The sequence below is a fragment of the Schistocerca piceifrons genome, chromosome X (genome assembly GCF_021461385.2).
Source record: "Schistocerca piceifrons isolate TAMUIC-IGC-003096 chromosome X, iqSchPice1.1, whole genome shotgun sequence".
Classification (NCBI taxonomy): Eukaryota; Metazoa; Arthropoda; class Insecta; order Orthoptera; family Acrididae; genus Schistocerca; species Schistocerca piceifrons.
In genome coordinates, this window is record NC_060149.1 from 814,629,434 (window position 1) to 814,649,284 (window position 19,851).

The window sequence follows — 19,851 nt, forward strand, 5'->3', positions numbered from 1 at the left end:
AACATCGTAGCTCCCATGAGGCTTTTTGCGGATGAGGCTGTTTTATATGGGGAAGCCGCAACGCTAGAAAACTGTAGCGAAATGCAGGAAGACCTTGGGGCAGGGAATGTAAATTGATACTCAACATAAAGAAATGTAACGTACTGCGCATACAAAGACAAAAAGACCCATTAATGTACGATGATATGACTACAGAACAGTCACCGGAATCAATTACTTCCATAAAATATTTAGCAGTACGCGTACGTAGCGATTTTAAGCTGAACGATTACATAAAATTAAGATGCTTCACTGAGATTCATTGGTAGAATCCCCATGTAGTCCGCCAACAAAGGAGTAGCTTACAAAATACTTGTTTGCCCAATATTTGAATATTGCTCGTCAGTACTGGATCAAACGCAGGATTGGTAGAGGAAATAGAGAACATCCAAAGGAGAGCAGCGCGTTTCGTTACAGATATATTTAGCATGAACGAATACGTCACGGAGGTAATCAACCAACTCTAGTGGCAGATGTTGTAAGTGAGGCGTTCTGCATCATGGGATGGTTCACTGTTGAAGTTCCGAGCGCGTACGTTGTTAGAAGGGTCAATATATACACGGTGAGTCACTAACAATTGCCACCAAAAATAACTCCGAAAGTATGATAGGAGCTGAAAAGCTTGTGAGACAAAAGTTGCTTGGGACAACGTGGGCCACAATATGACGTTGGTTTTTTGTTGCTACGTGGGGTCGCTTCAGAGATATGGTCAACTTTGTTTTTTGAAATGGGGTGCTATAGTTTGGTACTTATTTTCTGATAGCGGCTATCGAGTCGAATCCAATGATGTGTAACAGTAAGGTCTTTGAAGGTCAACGAAGGTCACAAAAGGTGGCATGAACGTCCATTTACGGAAGGTGTTCGAAGTGAATACCATTGGTATCAATCAGTGCTGCAATCTTCTTATCATGAATTGAGTGGTATCCTTTCTAACTTCGGCACTTATCGAAGTACATGCTCTGACAATTCTCTCTCGCATATCTTCAGGTGTAGTTGGAATGTCTTTATAAACAATGTCTTTTACGAGTCCCCACACGAAAAAATCCAGAGGCGTCAAGTCTGGCGAACGAGCCGGCCACGACACATCTCCTCCGCGTCCAATCCAACGATTTGGGAATTGTCTCTGCAACTCATTTCTAGCCATCAGCGAAAAATGTGCCGGACACCCATCGTGTTGATACCACATTCTGTTCCTTGTCCCTAAAGGTACTTCTCCCAGTAACATACCTAATGTTTCTTGCAGGAATGTGGAGTACTTCCTACCATTAAGATTTCCTTCGATGAAATAGGGGCCTATAATTATGTCCTCCAGAATCCCACACGATACATTCACCGACCACGGTTTTTGGTGTGCAACTTGCCGCAGCCAACATGGATTTTCAGTTACCCAATAATGCATGTTGTGCACATTAACATTTCCATGGTTCGTGAATGTCGTCTCGTCAGTAAACAAAATCAAATTAATAAATGTGTCATCCCTCTGAATCTGAAGTTGAGCCCGTCAGCAGGATTCAATGCGACGCATACAATCCGTACCAGTTAATTCTTGGTGCAGACTGATATGGTAAGGATGATATTTATGGTGATGCAGAACACGAATAACACTACTCTGGCTCATGCCAGATTTTCTTGCGATTTGACGAGAACTAACGCAAGGATCTCGAAACATAGTGGCAAGAGTACCAAATTCCGTTTGCTCTTTAGTAACTTTCCTTTGCCGGATATGTGTCTGATGTGTTAAAGATCCAGTTGTTCTCAATTTGTCATATACATACTTAAATGTACGACGTGTAGGGTGAGTACGTTGAGGATATCTTCCAGCGTATATGTCTCTAGCTCTCACTGAATTTCGTTCGCATCCACCGAAAATGAGAGGCATATCGGCTTGTTCTTCGATGGAATACATCATTCACATTCTCTTGATTCGACGATACTAGTCTTACCCTCCTGTTAGTGTTGTACTGCGAAACCATCGAATGGTGTTAACATGTCAGTGGCATGTTAGATGGTTACGCCGTATTCGGCGAATGTTTACTATTTGCACGATATACGAGATAGAATTGTCAGAGCATGTGCTTCAATAACTGCCGAAGTTAGAAGGAATACCACTCAACCCATGATAAGAAGATTGCAGCACTGCATTGATACCAGTGGTCATCACTTCGAACACCTTCTATAAATGGACGTTCATGACACCTTTTGACCTTCGCTGACCTTCAAAGACATTACTGTTACACATCGTTGGATTCGTCTCGATAGCCGCTATCACAAAATAAGTACCAAACTATAGCATCCCATTTCAGAAAACAAAGTTGACCTTCATATCTCTGACGCGACCCCACCTAGCAACAAAAAACGAACGTCATAGCCGGCCGCGGTGGTCTCGCGGTTAAGGCGCTCAGTCCGGAACCGCGCGACTGCTACGGTCGCAGGTTCGAATCCTGCCTCGGGCATGAATGTGTGTGATGTCCCTAGGTTAGTTAGGTTTAAGTAGTTCTAAGTTCTAGGGGACTGATGACCACAGATGTTAAGTCCCATAGTGCTCAGAGCCATTTGAACCATTTGAACCAACGTCGTATTATGGCCCCTGTTGTCCCATGCAACATCTGTCCCACGAACGTTTCAGCTACTATCATACTTTCAGAGTTATTCGAGGTGGCAATAGTTAGTGACTCACCCTGTATATTGATTCACGAAGATGAAAGTAGAGAGATTCGAGTCCACTGGGAGGCTGACCGGTAATCGTTTCTAACGCGAACCTTAAGCGAGTGGAACAGGAAACGGTGGAATTGACAGTGATACACACGCCGGAAGGTTGTCTGCAGGGTATAGATGTTGATATACCGTCGTACCAAGGACTGTAGTAGCTATGTACTGTTAAGATTAAGTTCTCGGTTTCTCACAAGGGAACATCCCCATCGCAACCCCCTCAGATTTAGTTATAAGTTGGCACAGTGGATAGGCCTTGAAAAACTGAACACAGATCAATCGAGAAAACAGGAAGAAGTTGTGTGGAACTATGAAAAAATAAGCAAAATATACAAACTGGGTCGTCCATGCGTAAGATAGGCAACATTAAGGGCATGTGAGGTGAGGAGCGCCGTGGTCCCGTGGTTAGCGTGAACAACTGCCCTCGACTGAAAATTTTAACTTTTTATTTTCAGTTTATGTGAAAAACTCTTATGTTTTCATCACTTTTTTGGAGTGATTATTACATCCACAAGAAAACCTAAATCGGGCAAGGTAGAAGAATCTTTTCACCCATTCGTCAAGTGTACTAGTTAGGTGGATCGACAACATATTCCTGTCATGTGACGCACATGCTGTCACCAGTGTCGTATACAAAATATCAGACGTGTTTTCCTGTGGAGGAATCGATTGACCTATGACCTTGCAATCAAATGTTTTCGGTTCCCATTGGAGAGGCACGCCCTTTCGTCAACTAATCACACGGTTTTGCGGTGCGGTCGCAAAACGCAGACACTAAACTTATAACAGTGAACAGAGACGTCAATGAACGAACGGACAGATCATAACTTTGCGAAAATAAAGAAAGCAAAATTTTCAATCGAGGACAGATTTGAACCAAGGACCTCTCGTTCCGCAGTTGTTCACGCTAACCACAGGACCACGGCACTCCTCGCCTGACATTGCCCTTAATGTTGCCTATCTTACACATGGACGACCCAGTTTGTATATTTTGCTTATTTTTTCATAGTTCCACACAACTTCTTCCTGTTTTCTCGATTGATCTGTGTTCAGTTTTTCAAGGCCTATCCACTGTGCAAACTTATAACTAAATCTGAGGGGTGTGCGATGGGGATGTTCCCTTGTCAGCAGCATGTATCTACAAAAAGGAGAGGTCCTTTTTATACTCTTGTGTGAAGCTCGAGAATTGTACATTAATTTATCTTGCAGGGAATATGTATCTGGTCATGACACAAAGACGTGTAATAAGTACCAAGTACAATGTTTTAGAGCATTTGGTACTTACGGCGAATAAGCACTGTCTGTTAAAATTAACAAGACACTACCAGTATTGCGTCAGTAGTGATGCAGCCTCAGGTGTTAGCTATTTAAAATGTCATGGCGTGACAAAGTACTTACATTATTAACATTAACAGCTGTTTTTGCTCATTATATCTTCAGGTAAGAATGGCTATTACTCGTCTTTTGCTAACTAAATTCTTATCACCGTTTTAACTAAAAAATTAATACAAATTCATTTGAAAGTGATAAGTACTAGCTATTTTTATCTATAAGAGAAACAACATGTAATACTACGTGCAGTCGACTTCAAAATTCAACTTAGTTTTAAAATAGTGATGTTCACCGAGCGTGCTGGCTCACTTGTTGGCTCACTGCATTCACATTAGAGAAGATCTGATTTCCATGCAAGCTATTATGTCGCACGGATGTTATTTATTATACTTTGAAAATTATGGATTAAAGACCGGGAGCACACCTAGTCCGATCTGCGCACCGAACGCAACTAGTAAAACACGAGCGGCGTTAACAAGAGAACTTCTAAACGCTTCATTTGACAGCAAAACGAGGAGTGAACGAGAAAGTGCTGTCGCTAAGCTAGTTACTGATAAATGGACAACCACAAACGAGATTAGACCGCATTAATTACGGAGCAATTGAGGACCAGAGAAATTTGTTGGCGGTCACGTCGACAGATAGTCAGATAATACTCTGCAATCGGATTGTGGCACCAATACAAATAGATTTACGTGAAAATTAATTATGCTGCTACGAACACATTTCGATCACTTACACTTATGACTGTTTGATCGGTTGGTTACCTCTAGAGAGACATACAAAGGGCCAAAATATTCAACTCCTTACGGTGCAGTATACCTGCTATTTACTCGTATAATCCAATGTGAAACATTCTCTTACACCACGTCAACGAAGTTCAATAACTTTCACTGAAACTTGAGGTGATTTTTGTTCTTCAATGTCGTCTCTTTCATATTACTTATTATAAAAAGATGGAGAAAGTACTAGATTTCAAGTTTAAATTAGAATCTGCTCGACAGTGTAAAAGTGGCACACTCTAACATGTGTTATGACATTTGACATTACTGAATACGTACAAATCGTACAGTTTATATTAACTGAAGAAGATAGAATGAGGGGGGGGGGTGGGAGAGGAGGAGAGGGGCAGTTGCTGGGACTAGAGCTAAAAGAAAAATTTCTTATCGTTTGTTAAATCAGTGACATGATGATGGTAGTAGTGGTGATGACTATGATGATGATGATGATGATAATGATATATTAATTTGGTTGTACGAAATCCTAATCAGCGTAAGGCTTCATAAAAATACTCAAATAACACCAGCGACAGACACTACAAGAAAAGCATTATGGAGAGCGGAGAGAGTTACTGACAAAATTCGACAGCCCACATTCCATTACCGTTCAACACAATTCTGCCACCACAAATCACACATAACGACCATGAAGAGACTATCATAGTGTTTCAGACATACGCGGGAGGGGTACAGACAGTTCTTTTCCCGTGTACGATCCGCAAATTGAAGTGAAGACAAGAAAATAATTGTACCTTATAATTTGCCCACTGTTCGGCTACCACAGCGAAGAGACTCCAACAGGGAGTCGTGGAAAATAGAAAACGCCTTATTTGGTCAGAAAGCATTCCATGGTTTCCTGTTTGGTTTCACCGAGCGAGGTGGCGCAGTGGTTAGCACACTGGACTCGCATTCGGGAGGACGACGGTTCAATCCCGTTTCCAGCCATCCTGATTTAGGTTTTCCGTGATTTCCCTAAATCGTTTCAGGCAAATGCCGGAATGGTTCCTTTGAAAGGGCACGGCCGATTTCCTTCCCAATCCTTCCCTAACCCGAGCTTGCGCTCCGTCTCTAATGACCTCGTTGTCGACGGGACGTTAAACACTAACCTCCACCACCTGTTTGGTTTCAGTTTTAATGAGAAAACGCTACTAATCCAACGCTTCAAAATGAATCTCACGTCCACAGAGCTAAACCTTTGACTGGCTGGTATCAGGAATAATTAGGAAAAACTAAATCTATGGACTGCTCCACATAGTTCCCCTGTTCGAATTCCATTGAAAATCTCTTAAACCTCGTAGAAGAAATCGTCAGTTGTCAGTAATGGTATCAATGCCATCTAATCAACATGTGAAAGTTACTGAGGTAAACACTGATGTTCGTCTAAACCCAAACCCTTGCCCAGTCCATGCGACAGCAAATGACCACTGTTGTCGAGGTTCGTAAGCGCGTTACAAGCCAACGCTCTTCGAATGTCTTGTCGTGAGTTGATTGTGATGAAGACGGAATACACGAATATATCATGACGTTTGTGACGCCTTTGTTGTCGTCGTAGTACTTTGTTCTCCGATACTAGAAAGTAAAAATGAACAAAGATCAAAATACAAGTAATGGGTGCAATAAACGATCACACCCTCGTTCACTGAAGTCATAAAAATGAGTTTCAGCTAAGTGATCAGAACTGAACGCAGCTTTATTGATACTGTTGTTTACAACGCTCTACCACTAAATTGGTAGATACTATAGAATCTAACAATGGATGAGAAAATTTTCATACAGGCTTATTCTTCTTTCGATAAACATACAGGGTAATGAATATGAAGAGTGGTTACCATGTCTTTGCAGTTGACAAAACGCGTGAGTGTAACCTCTGCCTAATGTATAGCGCAATAACTATATAAAGTATTATTTATGAATTATTTAAATAGTCACAATCGGCGTGTATCGCAGAGGAGGCTACAATGCGACGTTTATAAATGGAAACTGGTCATCCTTTCCACACGTTTATACGCAAGGCTTCGGGAAAGCTTTTACAATATTGAATGTTTGACACTTTCCCTGGCTCCAGTAAAGCTTGTGCAACATTTTCGCCCTAGAAACAAGCTGAAAGTGGAGCAATGTGTCAGTTTCAGACAACACGTTCGTGCCGTACATTCATGTGGCTGCAGCCATTCCCTAACGGAGTCAAGATAAAAACAGAAAGCAGGTACAGTGGAATTTATTCAGCAATTTTTACTCTTTGCCTTTACGCTAATCACTTGCATATACTGTCAAATATTGGAGAACATAACGCTTTCTCATCTTCGTCAGAGGTTTTCGGGAGGCAGAATAAGGTTTCAACAAAACTGTTCCACGAATTGATTGAAATTCTGGTTTGAAATCAACGGAGACGATGATCTGTTGGACTGGTAGACGAAAGATGCTGTCCTCAGTTTAACAGAGGACTTATGAGCAGAGATGGAGAAAATTATTAGGAGTAGCACCAACAACCAAGGCGGCGTTTTCCGATGCAGTTCATGATGCGTGGGAAGAGATGCCGCAGAATAACAGATTCACCAAGATATTGGTGGTATTTGTTCCCCGGTGGGTAAATTCTGTTTTAGAGCGGGATGGAAACTGGACGCTGTACTGCATCTACTGTGTTATTTCGGAAAAAATTTTGTTAATGAAAATGAACGTTTTGTTTCCCTTTGATTAATTTTCTTGAGGATTTGCGGAAAAAAGGAAAATTCATGTACCTTCAATTTTTAGATAAAGATGTAATACAACAAAGTCACAGACGATTGTGCAAAAACGGTTAAGAGAGAATGGTATATTAATATTATCATTAACCACCACAGCTACACAGTAAAGTAAAAGTACTTAAGGGCAGCTAGAACCGAAACTTTTTTTTTCATTTTCGGATTTTTATCTCATTATAAAATTTGCAGTTTTCCGAGTAAAATGATATATATATATATATATATCACTTATAAAGTCGCATGGGAAATATTTTATTTTATTTTTTAAATGTAATCTACTAAGGTTGAAAATAAAATTTTTACGTGCATTACTTATTACTTCAAGGTCTAATAAAATCTGTAATTTTTTATATAGAGGCTGTGGATTGCTGTGTTATAAACTTGAATGTGTTGGTCACGTCCAGAAGAGGATGGGCACCAGGGTGAGGAAGTTGAAACAAAGGTTGTGAGACGATAAACTTTCCGATGGTAAAACCTTAAGAGGCAGGCTGACAGACAAAATGACTGATGAACTACAGCAGTATTATGGGATGGCCATTAGAAATAATACTGAGGATTTGTTGAAAATGAAGCAGGCAGTACGGGCTACCTTCTTCCACAGCTGTCAACTGATGAAAAACCAGTACACTATCTTTGCGCTCCTGGACCTGATTCATGGTGAAATTACCACAACGTCCAGTACTCAAACAGTTCATACAGCCATAAACATTCCATCCTAGCAGCAGTCATGGATGTCATGAAACCTGTTTACAGAGAACTAGCAACTACTGAATTACTGAAGAAGACACTACAGTGGTGGGGGGGGGGGGGGGGTTAGTGAATTGTTGTTGCTTTTAATGTTGGCAACACTGATAGCGTGAAAGTGCTACAGCATATGGGAATTAATCCTGGAGCAAACTGCATCAGAGAACATGAACGGATGGACAAGGTTTGCATTGATAAAGCAGAGTATGCAGCACAGATGGCCACTAAGGAGTCCAGAAAGAAGAAAAGAAGAAAAAAACTTTGATAAAAATCAAGAGGATGATATACAGTATGGTGGAGGGTGCTTCTGAGTGACTAAAAATAAAATAATTAAGCATATATTAAGTGAGTTACTGTATTTTGAATCTTTAGAAGCCGTTCCTGAAAATTTACATTTTCTGTTGCATTTTTTCCGAAATCTAAGAAACCACTTCGTGTAGCGTATTCAAATTTTCAGGGAGTAATAACATACATATCCTGAGTCTAATGAACTAAAAGAAGAACATAATTTTATGTATAATTAAAATTATTTAGGATAACGTACAAAAAAGTATACCACAATTTTAATCGTGTAGTTAAAAAATTGTACTTCCGAAAGCAGTGGCTGAAATGCAATTATTATAGTTCAGTAGACTCAGAACATACAGTTCAATGTCCTGTGAAAGTTTCATGTCAATGGCTACAGTGGTTCCTGGAATACAGGGAAGCCAAGTCACTAAATATACACTGTCGGGATTCAGCGTTCCAATTCCCCTCAAGCCAGTTGATACTACACGACTACCAACCTTTAAACGCTGCAGTTGTCGTTGTCCTCCTAAGCTAAAAAGTCTTACCACGAATTAACATTCATTGTAGTGACAGAACTCTAACCCAGAACCTACAGATCAGAAATTTACCAACTTAAACACTACGCCGTCCTACCAGTCACATGTGCTATATACCTGAAAGTATATGAATCACCTGAATAGTGTTTCGCCTGATTTGTATGCAACCCATGTAACGTAACTGTCTTGCAAGTCCTCTGATCTATTTTCAGTACAGCCGGTCGTTGTGGCCGAGAGATTGTAAGTGCTTCAGTCTGGAACCGCCCGACCGCTGCGGTCGCAGGTACAAATCCTGCCTCTGGCATGGATGTGTGTGATGTCCTTAGGTTAGTTAGGTTTAAGTAGTTCTAAGTCTAGGGGACTGATGACCTCAAATATTAAGTCCCATAGTGCCCAGAGGCATTTGAACCATTTTTTCTTTTCCTTTGACTATACCAAATGGTTATTACACAAGGCCACAAGAGATAAAAGGGTACGGCTATTAATTCAAATACAAATTAATATCATGATAATGAAAATTTTAGAAAACCCGTTATTAAAGATGACACAGTCATTACGCTTATAAACTCAGTTTTATTACGATAAATGATATTTCAAAAAGCAAGTTTCAGCTTGAAGCCAGCCGCTATGGGCGAGCGATTATAGGCGCTTCAGTCCGGAACCGCGCTGCTGCTACGGTCACATGTTCGAATCCTACCTCGGACATGGATGTGTGTGATGTCCTTAGGTTAGTTAAGTTTAAGTAGCTCGAAGTCTAGGGGACTGATGACCTCAGATGTCAAGTCCCATAGTGCTCAGAGCCATTTGAACCAAGGCGTCGTAACGGCTGTACTATACGTGAATACCATCCCCCGACCGATAGTGCAACCATATTCGTCTTCATGGACGACAATTCGGGGCCCAGTCGTGCGAATCTTGTGAATGACTTCCTTCAGGATAACAACATCGCTCGAATAGAGTGGCCAGCATGTTCTCCAGACATGAACCCTATCGAACATGCCTGGGATAGATTGAAAAGGGACGTTTATGGACGACGTGGCTCACCGACCACTCTAAGGGATCTACGTCGAATCGCCGTTGAGGAGTGGGACAATCTGGACCAACAGTGGCTTGATGAACTTGTGGATAATATGCCACAACGAATAAAGGCATGCATAAATGCAAGAGGACGTACTACTGAGTATTAGAAGTACCAGTGTGTACAGCAATCTGGACCACCACCTCTGAAGATCTCGCTATATGGTGCTCCAAAATGCAGTGTGTGGTTTTCATGAGCAATAAAAAGGGCGGAAATGATGTTTATGTTGATCTCTATTCCAGTTTTCCGTGCAGGTTCCGGAACTCACGGAACCGAGGTGATGAAAAACTGTTTTTGATGTGTGTATTTGGTATGGGTTCCACATATTTAATCAATATTCTGGCTTTGACCAGTTTTGGAAGAAATCTCCTTTGTAGAATGTTTGGACTTTCCCAGCGTCCTGCCAATGATCTGAAGTCGGCCACCAGCTTTACCTACGACTGAGGCTATGTGATCATTCCATTTCCTATACCTACAGATTTTACATCCAGGTACTGGTATGAAATAAACTTCTCCTATTCTGAATAACCGGTATTGTGGTCATAGGATACTATGGTTTTTGATTTTGTGAAGTTGTAATTAAACTGTCGTATAACTTTCATTTCATTTGTGATTTTCAGGACAATAGTTTTTTTTGCCAGTGACCTATGCAATATGAGGCCTGAGAACCATACAGATACTGAGCAGGTCGTGATGATCCTCCATCCGTCTACGTTGCGTTTTGATGACGAGGTGCTACACGCAATAGGGGTTTGGGAAACTCCACAACTCTGAAGATCTTGTACTGCGCTTAGTATTTAATGTTGTGATTTATTATACGTAATAACATTATCATAAATTATGTGACACTTGATAGCGAAACTGGATGAAATGTCAATAAACCAACTGTGACAAATATACACTGTTTGTTTATTTATAATACCATCGGATACATTTATTCTGCAGAATCAGCTGGATGTGTTCGTGAGAGAACTAAATTATTTATGATAATTTCTCTCGGAAGAAGTGAGAAAATTTCACTCGGAAACTGAATTGCTTTCTCTAAATGCTTACACAATGTTATTACAATATGTGAATCTCATTTCATAATAATTTGCAATTACTGCTTTCAGTGTGGTTTTGTGCTTTGTTAGCGTTAACACTGCCTATTGAGTATAAGTTTGTAAGAGATAAGAACTCTGGAAACTGCTCTGTGTTTCTCGACAGAGAAAGACGCAAGTCATTCTTGTGTTCCTTTTAGATCCAATTTATTTCTCAGGTACAAAGATTCATGTTACAAATAATGCATTTACGTTTCCTCTTTCACACAGGACTTTACTGATTATAGGACAATACATTATTTTTATTTAGGAAAAAACCTTTATATTTAGCTTCTTCTCTCCACAAGTAGTCATTAGAGGTGACGATTGCTGCTATTCTATAGCTAAATACCGTTGTTAGTGATGGACATATAAGGTGAAGCATTTTTTTCATGAGCTGTGTATCAACTATAAGGAATGAAAATTATTATCTAAATCATGGTAAGTGTTTGTCACATTTATTGCAACTAGTCAGTGACCGACTCCTTGACCACAGAGCTTGTTCTGGTCACGTTAAATTAAGTGTCACTCTTTCTAAAACATATGTGGGAGACACAGTAGCTGTATCTTGACATAGTATGGACTGGAAAGATGGAAGATTGTGTCTCGGGCCAGGCAACCAGAGTCTGCTAGCTATAGCTGCAGTCTCAGTGCCACGAATATCCTGGGTTCGATTCTCGCCAGTCACTTTCTTTTGTTATGCAGCACGGACTTATAGAATTAGATACAAATATCCACATCGTGAATAATAAGGAATAGCTCGAATGAAATAATAACTTAGTCGACGACAGGTCTATGGGCAAGCTCCAGACAAAGTGTCCTACAACTAGATATTCGTAACGTAGCAAAAATGCTGGTACTACAGTCATTAAGACTGCACTACTTCACTGTACCTCGAATCAATTATTTTACTGGAAACCTAGCAGATGTGTTGCACTTATGACTTATTTATTTTCGCATTTATTTGTCGTACTGAATTGATAAATACCGCTAATAACGTTGCTCACTGAAGGCTGCCAATTATTACGAGGGTAAGAACGAGAGTACTCTACCTGGCAGTGAAAGGCTGTATTCTTTAATTGAGAAATGCAGTTGTTTTTAAAAGTATTATCCTTTTAGCTCAATGTCCTTTGTTCAATGAGTTTTCTATAAGTACACTCAATCTCTGAAGCTTAATTCTGGAAGGATTGAAAAATCTCCATCTACAGCTGACACGTGATTTGCAGTAGATACATAAACAATCGCGAGTATCGAATTTTTTGGATGTGGAAATAACTGAAGTTCAAAGGCTGTCAAATGGATGTGCCGCAATTCACAATTAACATATTCCTGTTTTCTCACTTCCAAACCGTCTTCGTCAACAAAATGTCTTTTTATAATGAAAATTGATTTTTCTATATTTATAATTCATTCTAAATTTTTAAGAAAAGTAAAAATAAAACAACCCGCTTTCTGCTTATTGAGATGTTATTAATTTCATTTTATTTTAGACACAATCATATAATGTGGTAATATTAAGTATCACTGGTCATCTTCAGATTCTTCAATGGGAAAATAATGAAATCTGTATAGTGTGGGCGGTACATCATGGCAGTCGCCCCCGAGCGTTAACAAACAAGAGCTTTGACCATCGAGTGGAGAGGAGCGCAGTGGCGGAACAAGCCCTGTCTCCCTCTAAAAGAGCCAGCAATCTATCTCCGCGTTCTCTGCTCCTCCCAAAGTAGAACTAACATAATGATAATAGGGGTCGCGGATCGTAAATGAGCCCCGTCATTCTCCAGAATTAGTCTCTTCACTCAGGAGCCCGACTCTGGAATAACCTCCCTCATTGTATTAGAGAACTAAATAACATCTCCAGCTTCAAAAGACGGTTTATGATGTATATACTGAAGCAACAATAACGACTACGATTGTCCCAGTACGCACTCGTTACCGCTATACATCCTTCTTTCCAACCACATTTTCCTCATTTCCCAATGTTCTTAGCTGGTGCAGTCTCCTTAAATTTCCCTTCCCCAGAGCTCGCTATATCAGAAAATTTCTATTTTGCACACCTATTAATTATTTCATAATTACAACTTTCTTTATTATTATTATTATTGTTATTATTATTATTATTATTATTATTATTGGAATGAGCTGTAGTACAGGTTCTGCCAGCATTAACTTTCTAGCTCTTAGTCTTAGTCAGTGCTGTTTATTCACATTGTCTCTACAGACACTATAATCATTTTCTTACTATCTGTCATACTAAAATATTGTTATTTTATAGGTAACTAAGATGTAAAATAGGTACTGTATGTGCGAAACCTTGGTGTGATGTAAGAGGGTGCCTGAAGTCCCCAATTGTTTGCTGAGGCTAGCATTGTCTGCATATTAAATATTTTGGACAGTCCGATGTGCAGTTAAAGTTCCTGCTTCATTGCAACATAAAAGGAAATAAAGTGGGAAAACGTGACTGATGTGACTAGAAATATCATAATGGAAAGGTATGGAATGTAGTCCATGTAGTGCAGTGAGGCTAAATGAGAACTAATTGAGTTAATAAACAGAAGTATTGATACAATGTCAGATCCCGTAGCTCAGTGGTGGGCGTGTCTGAACGTTTGCGGAGGACCTGGGTTAGATTCACGGTACTGTCAGGGCATTTTTGTGGTGAGAGGACTGGAACGGGGTGCTCTTAGCCTCGTTAAACCAACTGAGGAGCTGTCTGAGTGAAAAGTAGTGGTGCAAAGGTCTGGTAAGCTAGCAACGGTGTGCTAACCCCACCCTCTCCCATACCGTATGTGAATAACACCATTGGCAGAGGATGACACGGCTGCCGGTCGGTACTGAATGGCCGGGCAGAGCGATTAGACGGAATATTGATACAAAAACCACCGCAGTCGCGTCAAATCTGAAGTTATTTTCTGGCTATTGGAAACATGAAATTCGTTTCAGTCTTAATCGCCTTGGCACGTCGCGATCTACGAGAGTTCAGAACTGTTATAAAAGCGAGTTCACTCATGAATGGAGACAGCTCTTCCATGTGACAGAACCGTTGTATTAACCATTCGCTCGAATATTTAACAAGCCTGCGAATACCATATGAGAAATGGAACTCGAAAAGAGTACAGAAGATGCAGATTACACGAAAGGGGTTTTTACATGTTAGATGCACTGTGAGCGATAATACTGTAATGTGTAGCGTTTCTTCCATTACCGTAACTACCATGGGGGCTAATCTGTTTTACGTACTTTCCAGCACAAATTAGCGCCTAGTTTAACGGCCCGAATTAACAACTTCCAAATAAAATTTTGTAGTTACGTTGCGGCCTTTCCGGAAGCTTTGCTCTTGAACGCAAGCGGAAAACCTCCGCGCCCTAACGGCTACCAGTTTAATTAAACGCACTGCGCAAGAGGAGGATTGCTACGATGGGGCTCGCTACACCATTAAGCAGGGCGCCTGTGCCGAAAAGCTTCCAGGTCGCAAAGCTCGCAAGCGGACCGCCCGAGTTGGATAACTTGTTTGAGTGGGGGGAATCCCTGCGGGCCAGCCAAAGACTGAAGTTGGACCCGCGCTTCAGCGGCTCAGCGGTACCTGTTGATGCGACAAGGGCGCGCACCGCCAGTCACCGCTACACGCGCAGGCAACCCAAGTTCGGCGTTATTCCGTGGAATCTCCCGGGGGATGAGTCTATCCACAGAAGTTTATAAAATGGAGGCAAAGATAATATACAAACGATTCTAAGATTTCAAAAGGCTACATTTTCGTTAACTCTTAACATATATAGGGTGTTACAAAAAGGTACGGCCAAACTTTCAGGAAACATTCCTCACACACAAAGAAAGAAAATATGTTATGTGAACATGTGTCCGGAAAGGCTTACTCGAAGTGGCCGTGCGGTTAAAGGCGCTGCAGTCTGGAACCGCAAGACCGCTACGGTCGCAGATTCGAATCCTGCCTAGGGCATGGATGTTTGTGATGTCCGTAGGTTAGTTAGGTTTATCTAGTTCTAAGTTCTAGGGGACTAATGACCTCAGCAGTTGAGTCCCATAGTGCTCAGAGCCATTTGAATCATTTGAAAGGCTTACTTTCCATGTTAGAGCTCATTTTATTACTTCTCTTCAAATCACATTAATCATGGAATGGAAACACACAGCAACAGAACGTACCAGCGTGACTTCCAACACTTTGTTACAGGAAATAATCAAAATGTCCTCCGTTAGCGAGGATACATGCATCCACCCTCCGTATCGGCCGAAGTGGCCGTGCGGTTAAAGGCGCTGCAGTCTGGAACCGCAAGACCGCTACGGTCGCAGGTTCGAATCCTGCCTCGGGCATGGATGTTTGTGATGTCCTTAGGTTAGTTAGGTTTAACTAGTTCTAAGTTCTAGGGGACTAATGACCTCAGCAGTTGAGTCCCATAGTGCTCAGAGCCAGCCACCCTCCGTATACGGCAATGAAATAGCTGATGTGTTATCGAAGAACGTTGTACAATGGAGAAAGCAGGTAACAAACTGATATTGTCCATAAGGCAGAGGATAGTGATCAGATACGGAAAAAAGTTGCAATTCGTCCCAAGTGATAAGAAGACGTATCACGAACGATCTCAGTCTGATCTAGGTACCGCGAGCTCAGGTGTAAACAGGAATTATTATATCACGCTTCTTTCTTTAATCGCAGTTAACTAACGTTACCAACGCATCAACGTACTTCCATATACTTTATGTGATGTGTAGGTACATGATGAAAGACCCCCAGGATATCGTAATATTAATATTTATTAAAAAACAAAAGAATGAAACACCAATCGACCAGAAAAGTTGGCAAGGACGTTAATTTTGAATGCGCGGTAAGGCGCAGACAAACGATAAAACATTCATTCAATTATTTGTACAGTTTTTTGTTTTTACACACTCTCTCTCGTATGCAGAAGGACGATGAAGATGTGCGATTTTAAATATGAAGTATTACGAGTTCTATGTCTCATATGTGTGCCTGAATAATAGTATTATGAACAACAGTATCAAGTATTTTTTGTTTATTGAAGTGAAGTGAAAACAACATAAGGACGATTTTCGTGATTATGACACCCGCCAATGTTCTCGGAGTCTGCTGCCTGCAACTACGACTTAAATATAAGCGAAGACCGATAGCCAAGAAAAATTCAAATAAACACAGATCATTTCTAATTAAGCAATCGTATTATATCCTACAAAAATGTATTTTCATATGAATATTCAATAATATTGAGTAATAGTAATATTTATTTTTTATTTATTTATTTTATTATTACAACATAGTGACTATGATATAGAGGAAGACATCAACCACATTTCATTTGCCAGTGTAAACTGGAAGGACAGGTCAACAACATCACTAAGAATTATCAAGTGATTGCAACATGGAACACTGACCACAATCTTTGTAGGATCTCCGTGTTGCCGTATATAGAACATTACGCAGCTTCTTAGTCGATATGATTGTGACTACAGGAGACGTTTCTGGAAGAGAAGTCAATGATTTTAATGTTGAATGCTGACTGTAATCGCATTTCCTATATTTACATACAAGTTATTAAGCTCCTATAGCTAACTATATCTCTATTTTTTATGTCTCACGGTAATAATTTTTCTTCAGACCCATTATGTACGAGAACTATCTAGAAAGTGAGTTCCGATGGTCCGCAAAATGGGCACTACTGTAAAAATGAAAAATGTTTTATTTGCAACAGCTAGCCACATCTCCCAGCCAATTATCTTAATAATTCCCGCCCCGACTTGGACATTTGTCCCGGTGTTGTACCAATTTTCAATACCCTTGTCATAGAAGACAGTCGCCAGTGATCTTCGCAGGTCTACAGCTCGTTGTCCGTGCCAAAATGTTGTCTTCATAGTCAGCGGTACGTGTGAGCAGAGATGAAACTCAGAGGATCAATTGCGGTCTGAATTGTGGGAGGCTGGCCAGAGTGGCCGAGCGGTTCTAGGTGCTACAGTGTGGAACCGCGCGACCGCTACGGTCGCAGGTTCGATTCCTGCCTCGGGCATGGGTTTGTGTGATGTCCTTAAGTTAGTTAGGCTTAAGTCGTTCTAAGTTCTAAGGGACTGATGACCTCAGCAGTTAAGTCCCATTGTACTCAGAGCCATTTTTTTTTTGTATTGTGGGTGATCAAACACTTCCCACTGAAACGCTGTAGAAGAAACTTCATTGCCCCTGCAGAGTGCAGCTGAGAATTGTCATGAAGAAGGAACGGCGTGACAGTTTGTTACGTGGGCTGCATAGATTTCAGGCGAAATTCCTCACCAGGCCCTCTTACTTGGAAAAAAATGTCTCTGAGCACTATGGGACTTATCGGCTGAGGTCATCAGTTCCCTAGTACTTAGAACTACTTAAACCTAACTAACCTAAGGACATCACACACATCCATGCCTGAGGCAGGATTCGAACCTGTGACCGTAGCGGTCGCGCGGTTCCAGACTGAAGCGCTTAGAACCGCTCGGCCACAGCGGCCGGCGCGTACTTGGAGGGAGACACTACTTTCTAGGTACATTTACGTGCTCACTGTGTGCTCAGAACTGAAAAGAGCGATGTGACGCGTTCGACGGGCGTTCTACAGCCACTGTCCAACACATCTGTGCATAGGTTCATCGGATTTTTACAGTGGTTTCCACTTCGCGACCGATCGGAACTTACCTTCTGGATAGCCCTCATACGTAGACGGCTGAATCAGATCACCTACAGCAATGAAACATATAAAAAAATTGGGATACAACTGACAAAAGGAAGTCCTAACTATCGTGTCGAAGTAATAGATACAAGAGACATTCTTAACGTTACTTTACTGCTCAGTTTCGGCATGGATGGGACAGGAAGTCAGTCGTAGTCCGTGAAATGAAATATCGTAGCGTGATCTATAGTAATTTAGAGAAAAAGTTTTAATTTGTGGTAAGTTCCTATGGGACCAAACTACTGAGGTCATTGGTCCCTAAGCATACCCGCTATTGAATCTAACTTAAACTAACTTACGCTCAGGACAACACACACACACCCATGCCAGAGGGAGGACTCGAACCTACGACGGGTGGAGCTGCGCGAACCGTGGTAATGCACCCCAGACCGCGCGGCTACCTTGCGCGGCTTAGAGAAAAAACAGATAGATATAAATCTGGGTGTGCGGGCTTGGAGTTGAGTCCTGTTCCTTGCGAATGCATAGGAAACGAAAGAGGGCTAGGATTAGCGGTTAACGACTCTTCCCCGAAAGGGTGTGACACGGACAGCGAAAGAAATCAGGTGTGTCCTTTTCAAGGGAAGCATTTTGATTAGAACTGGAGGGGGTAGCCTCGGTTATTAACGGGCTTGTCTGACTCTCTCATACCTGAGAAGAAAATAAAATCAACAACAAAGTTGTGTTTGAATGTCATTCGGGCGAGGAGTCTATGACGGACTCTATAGCGAGCGAAACATTGATTAAATCACGATTGAGTATTCACATAAATACGAGCACGTATTTGCTGCTTGGCTTAATTTCACGTTTGGAGTCTCTATTACGAACTATTGCTATTTATGTGGGCTCATGTGAGATATCTAACGGAGAAGATGGACTATAAAATTGTGTGGAACTCGATCACCTTTATTTATTATACGTAAAGTTTACTTTGCGATGTGAGGCACCTATTACCAGTGCATTACATACAGTTTTCGCAACTATTGTGTTCTCAAGTGTTAGCTCATTTACATGAGGCTTCCTTCTCTTCACCACTTGAGGATACAATCTAATTTGTGCGAAGTAAATTGTTTATTGATAGGAACATCTACATTCAGTATAAGTTACTGGCGTACCTGCATTCATGCCTGATATTTTAAAACTTTATTCAGATTATCGAATGTTGATTTAATGGGGCTGAGGCGATGATGAATTTTCACTCCTAAGTATCTCGAGCTCACTAAAATCAAGCATTCTGCACGTTGTAGGTGGATTCGACTACGGCTCTGTATTCGTAACTGATACTGAATATTGCGGAGGAACAACAAGCGGTGTACACCAGAAACAGTGAGAGTAGACATGCAGATATTACTAGAAACAGTGAGAATAGACATGCACATCTTATAATTATCTGCTGTGGAAAGCTCTGGAGCAGGTTCCAGCGAGACTCGTGGGGCCAAACAAAAGCCTAAGTAACTAAAAAGATAGCGAAAGCGGCACCAAGCCACCGAAGTGGCAAAAGATTGTTGGGTTTGCATAACCCTGGGACTCTACGTCATTTATTCAGTACGACGACACGCACCTATCACGCTTGTCTGTCACGTGTCAAGAGACAAAGAGATCTATCTGACGGGCGATGGTAGATAATAATTAGATCAGCCACGGTCTTATTGCAAGCGTGGCTGACTACGTATTACATAAGCGTCTTCCAATATAACAAATCATTTCCATTTACAGCATTCGGGTGTTTCATGGAAATAATGTTGTTTGATTTTGTAAGAATTCATCATAACTACTGTGATATGGCGTGATGAACCAGTGACTCCCTCGTCAAATTATACAT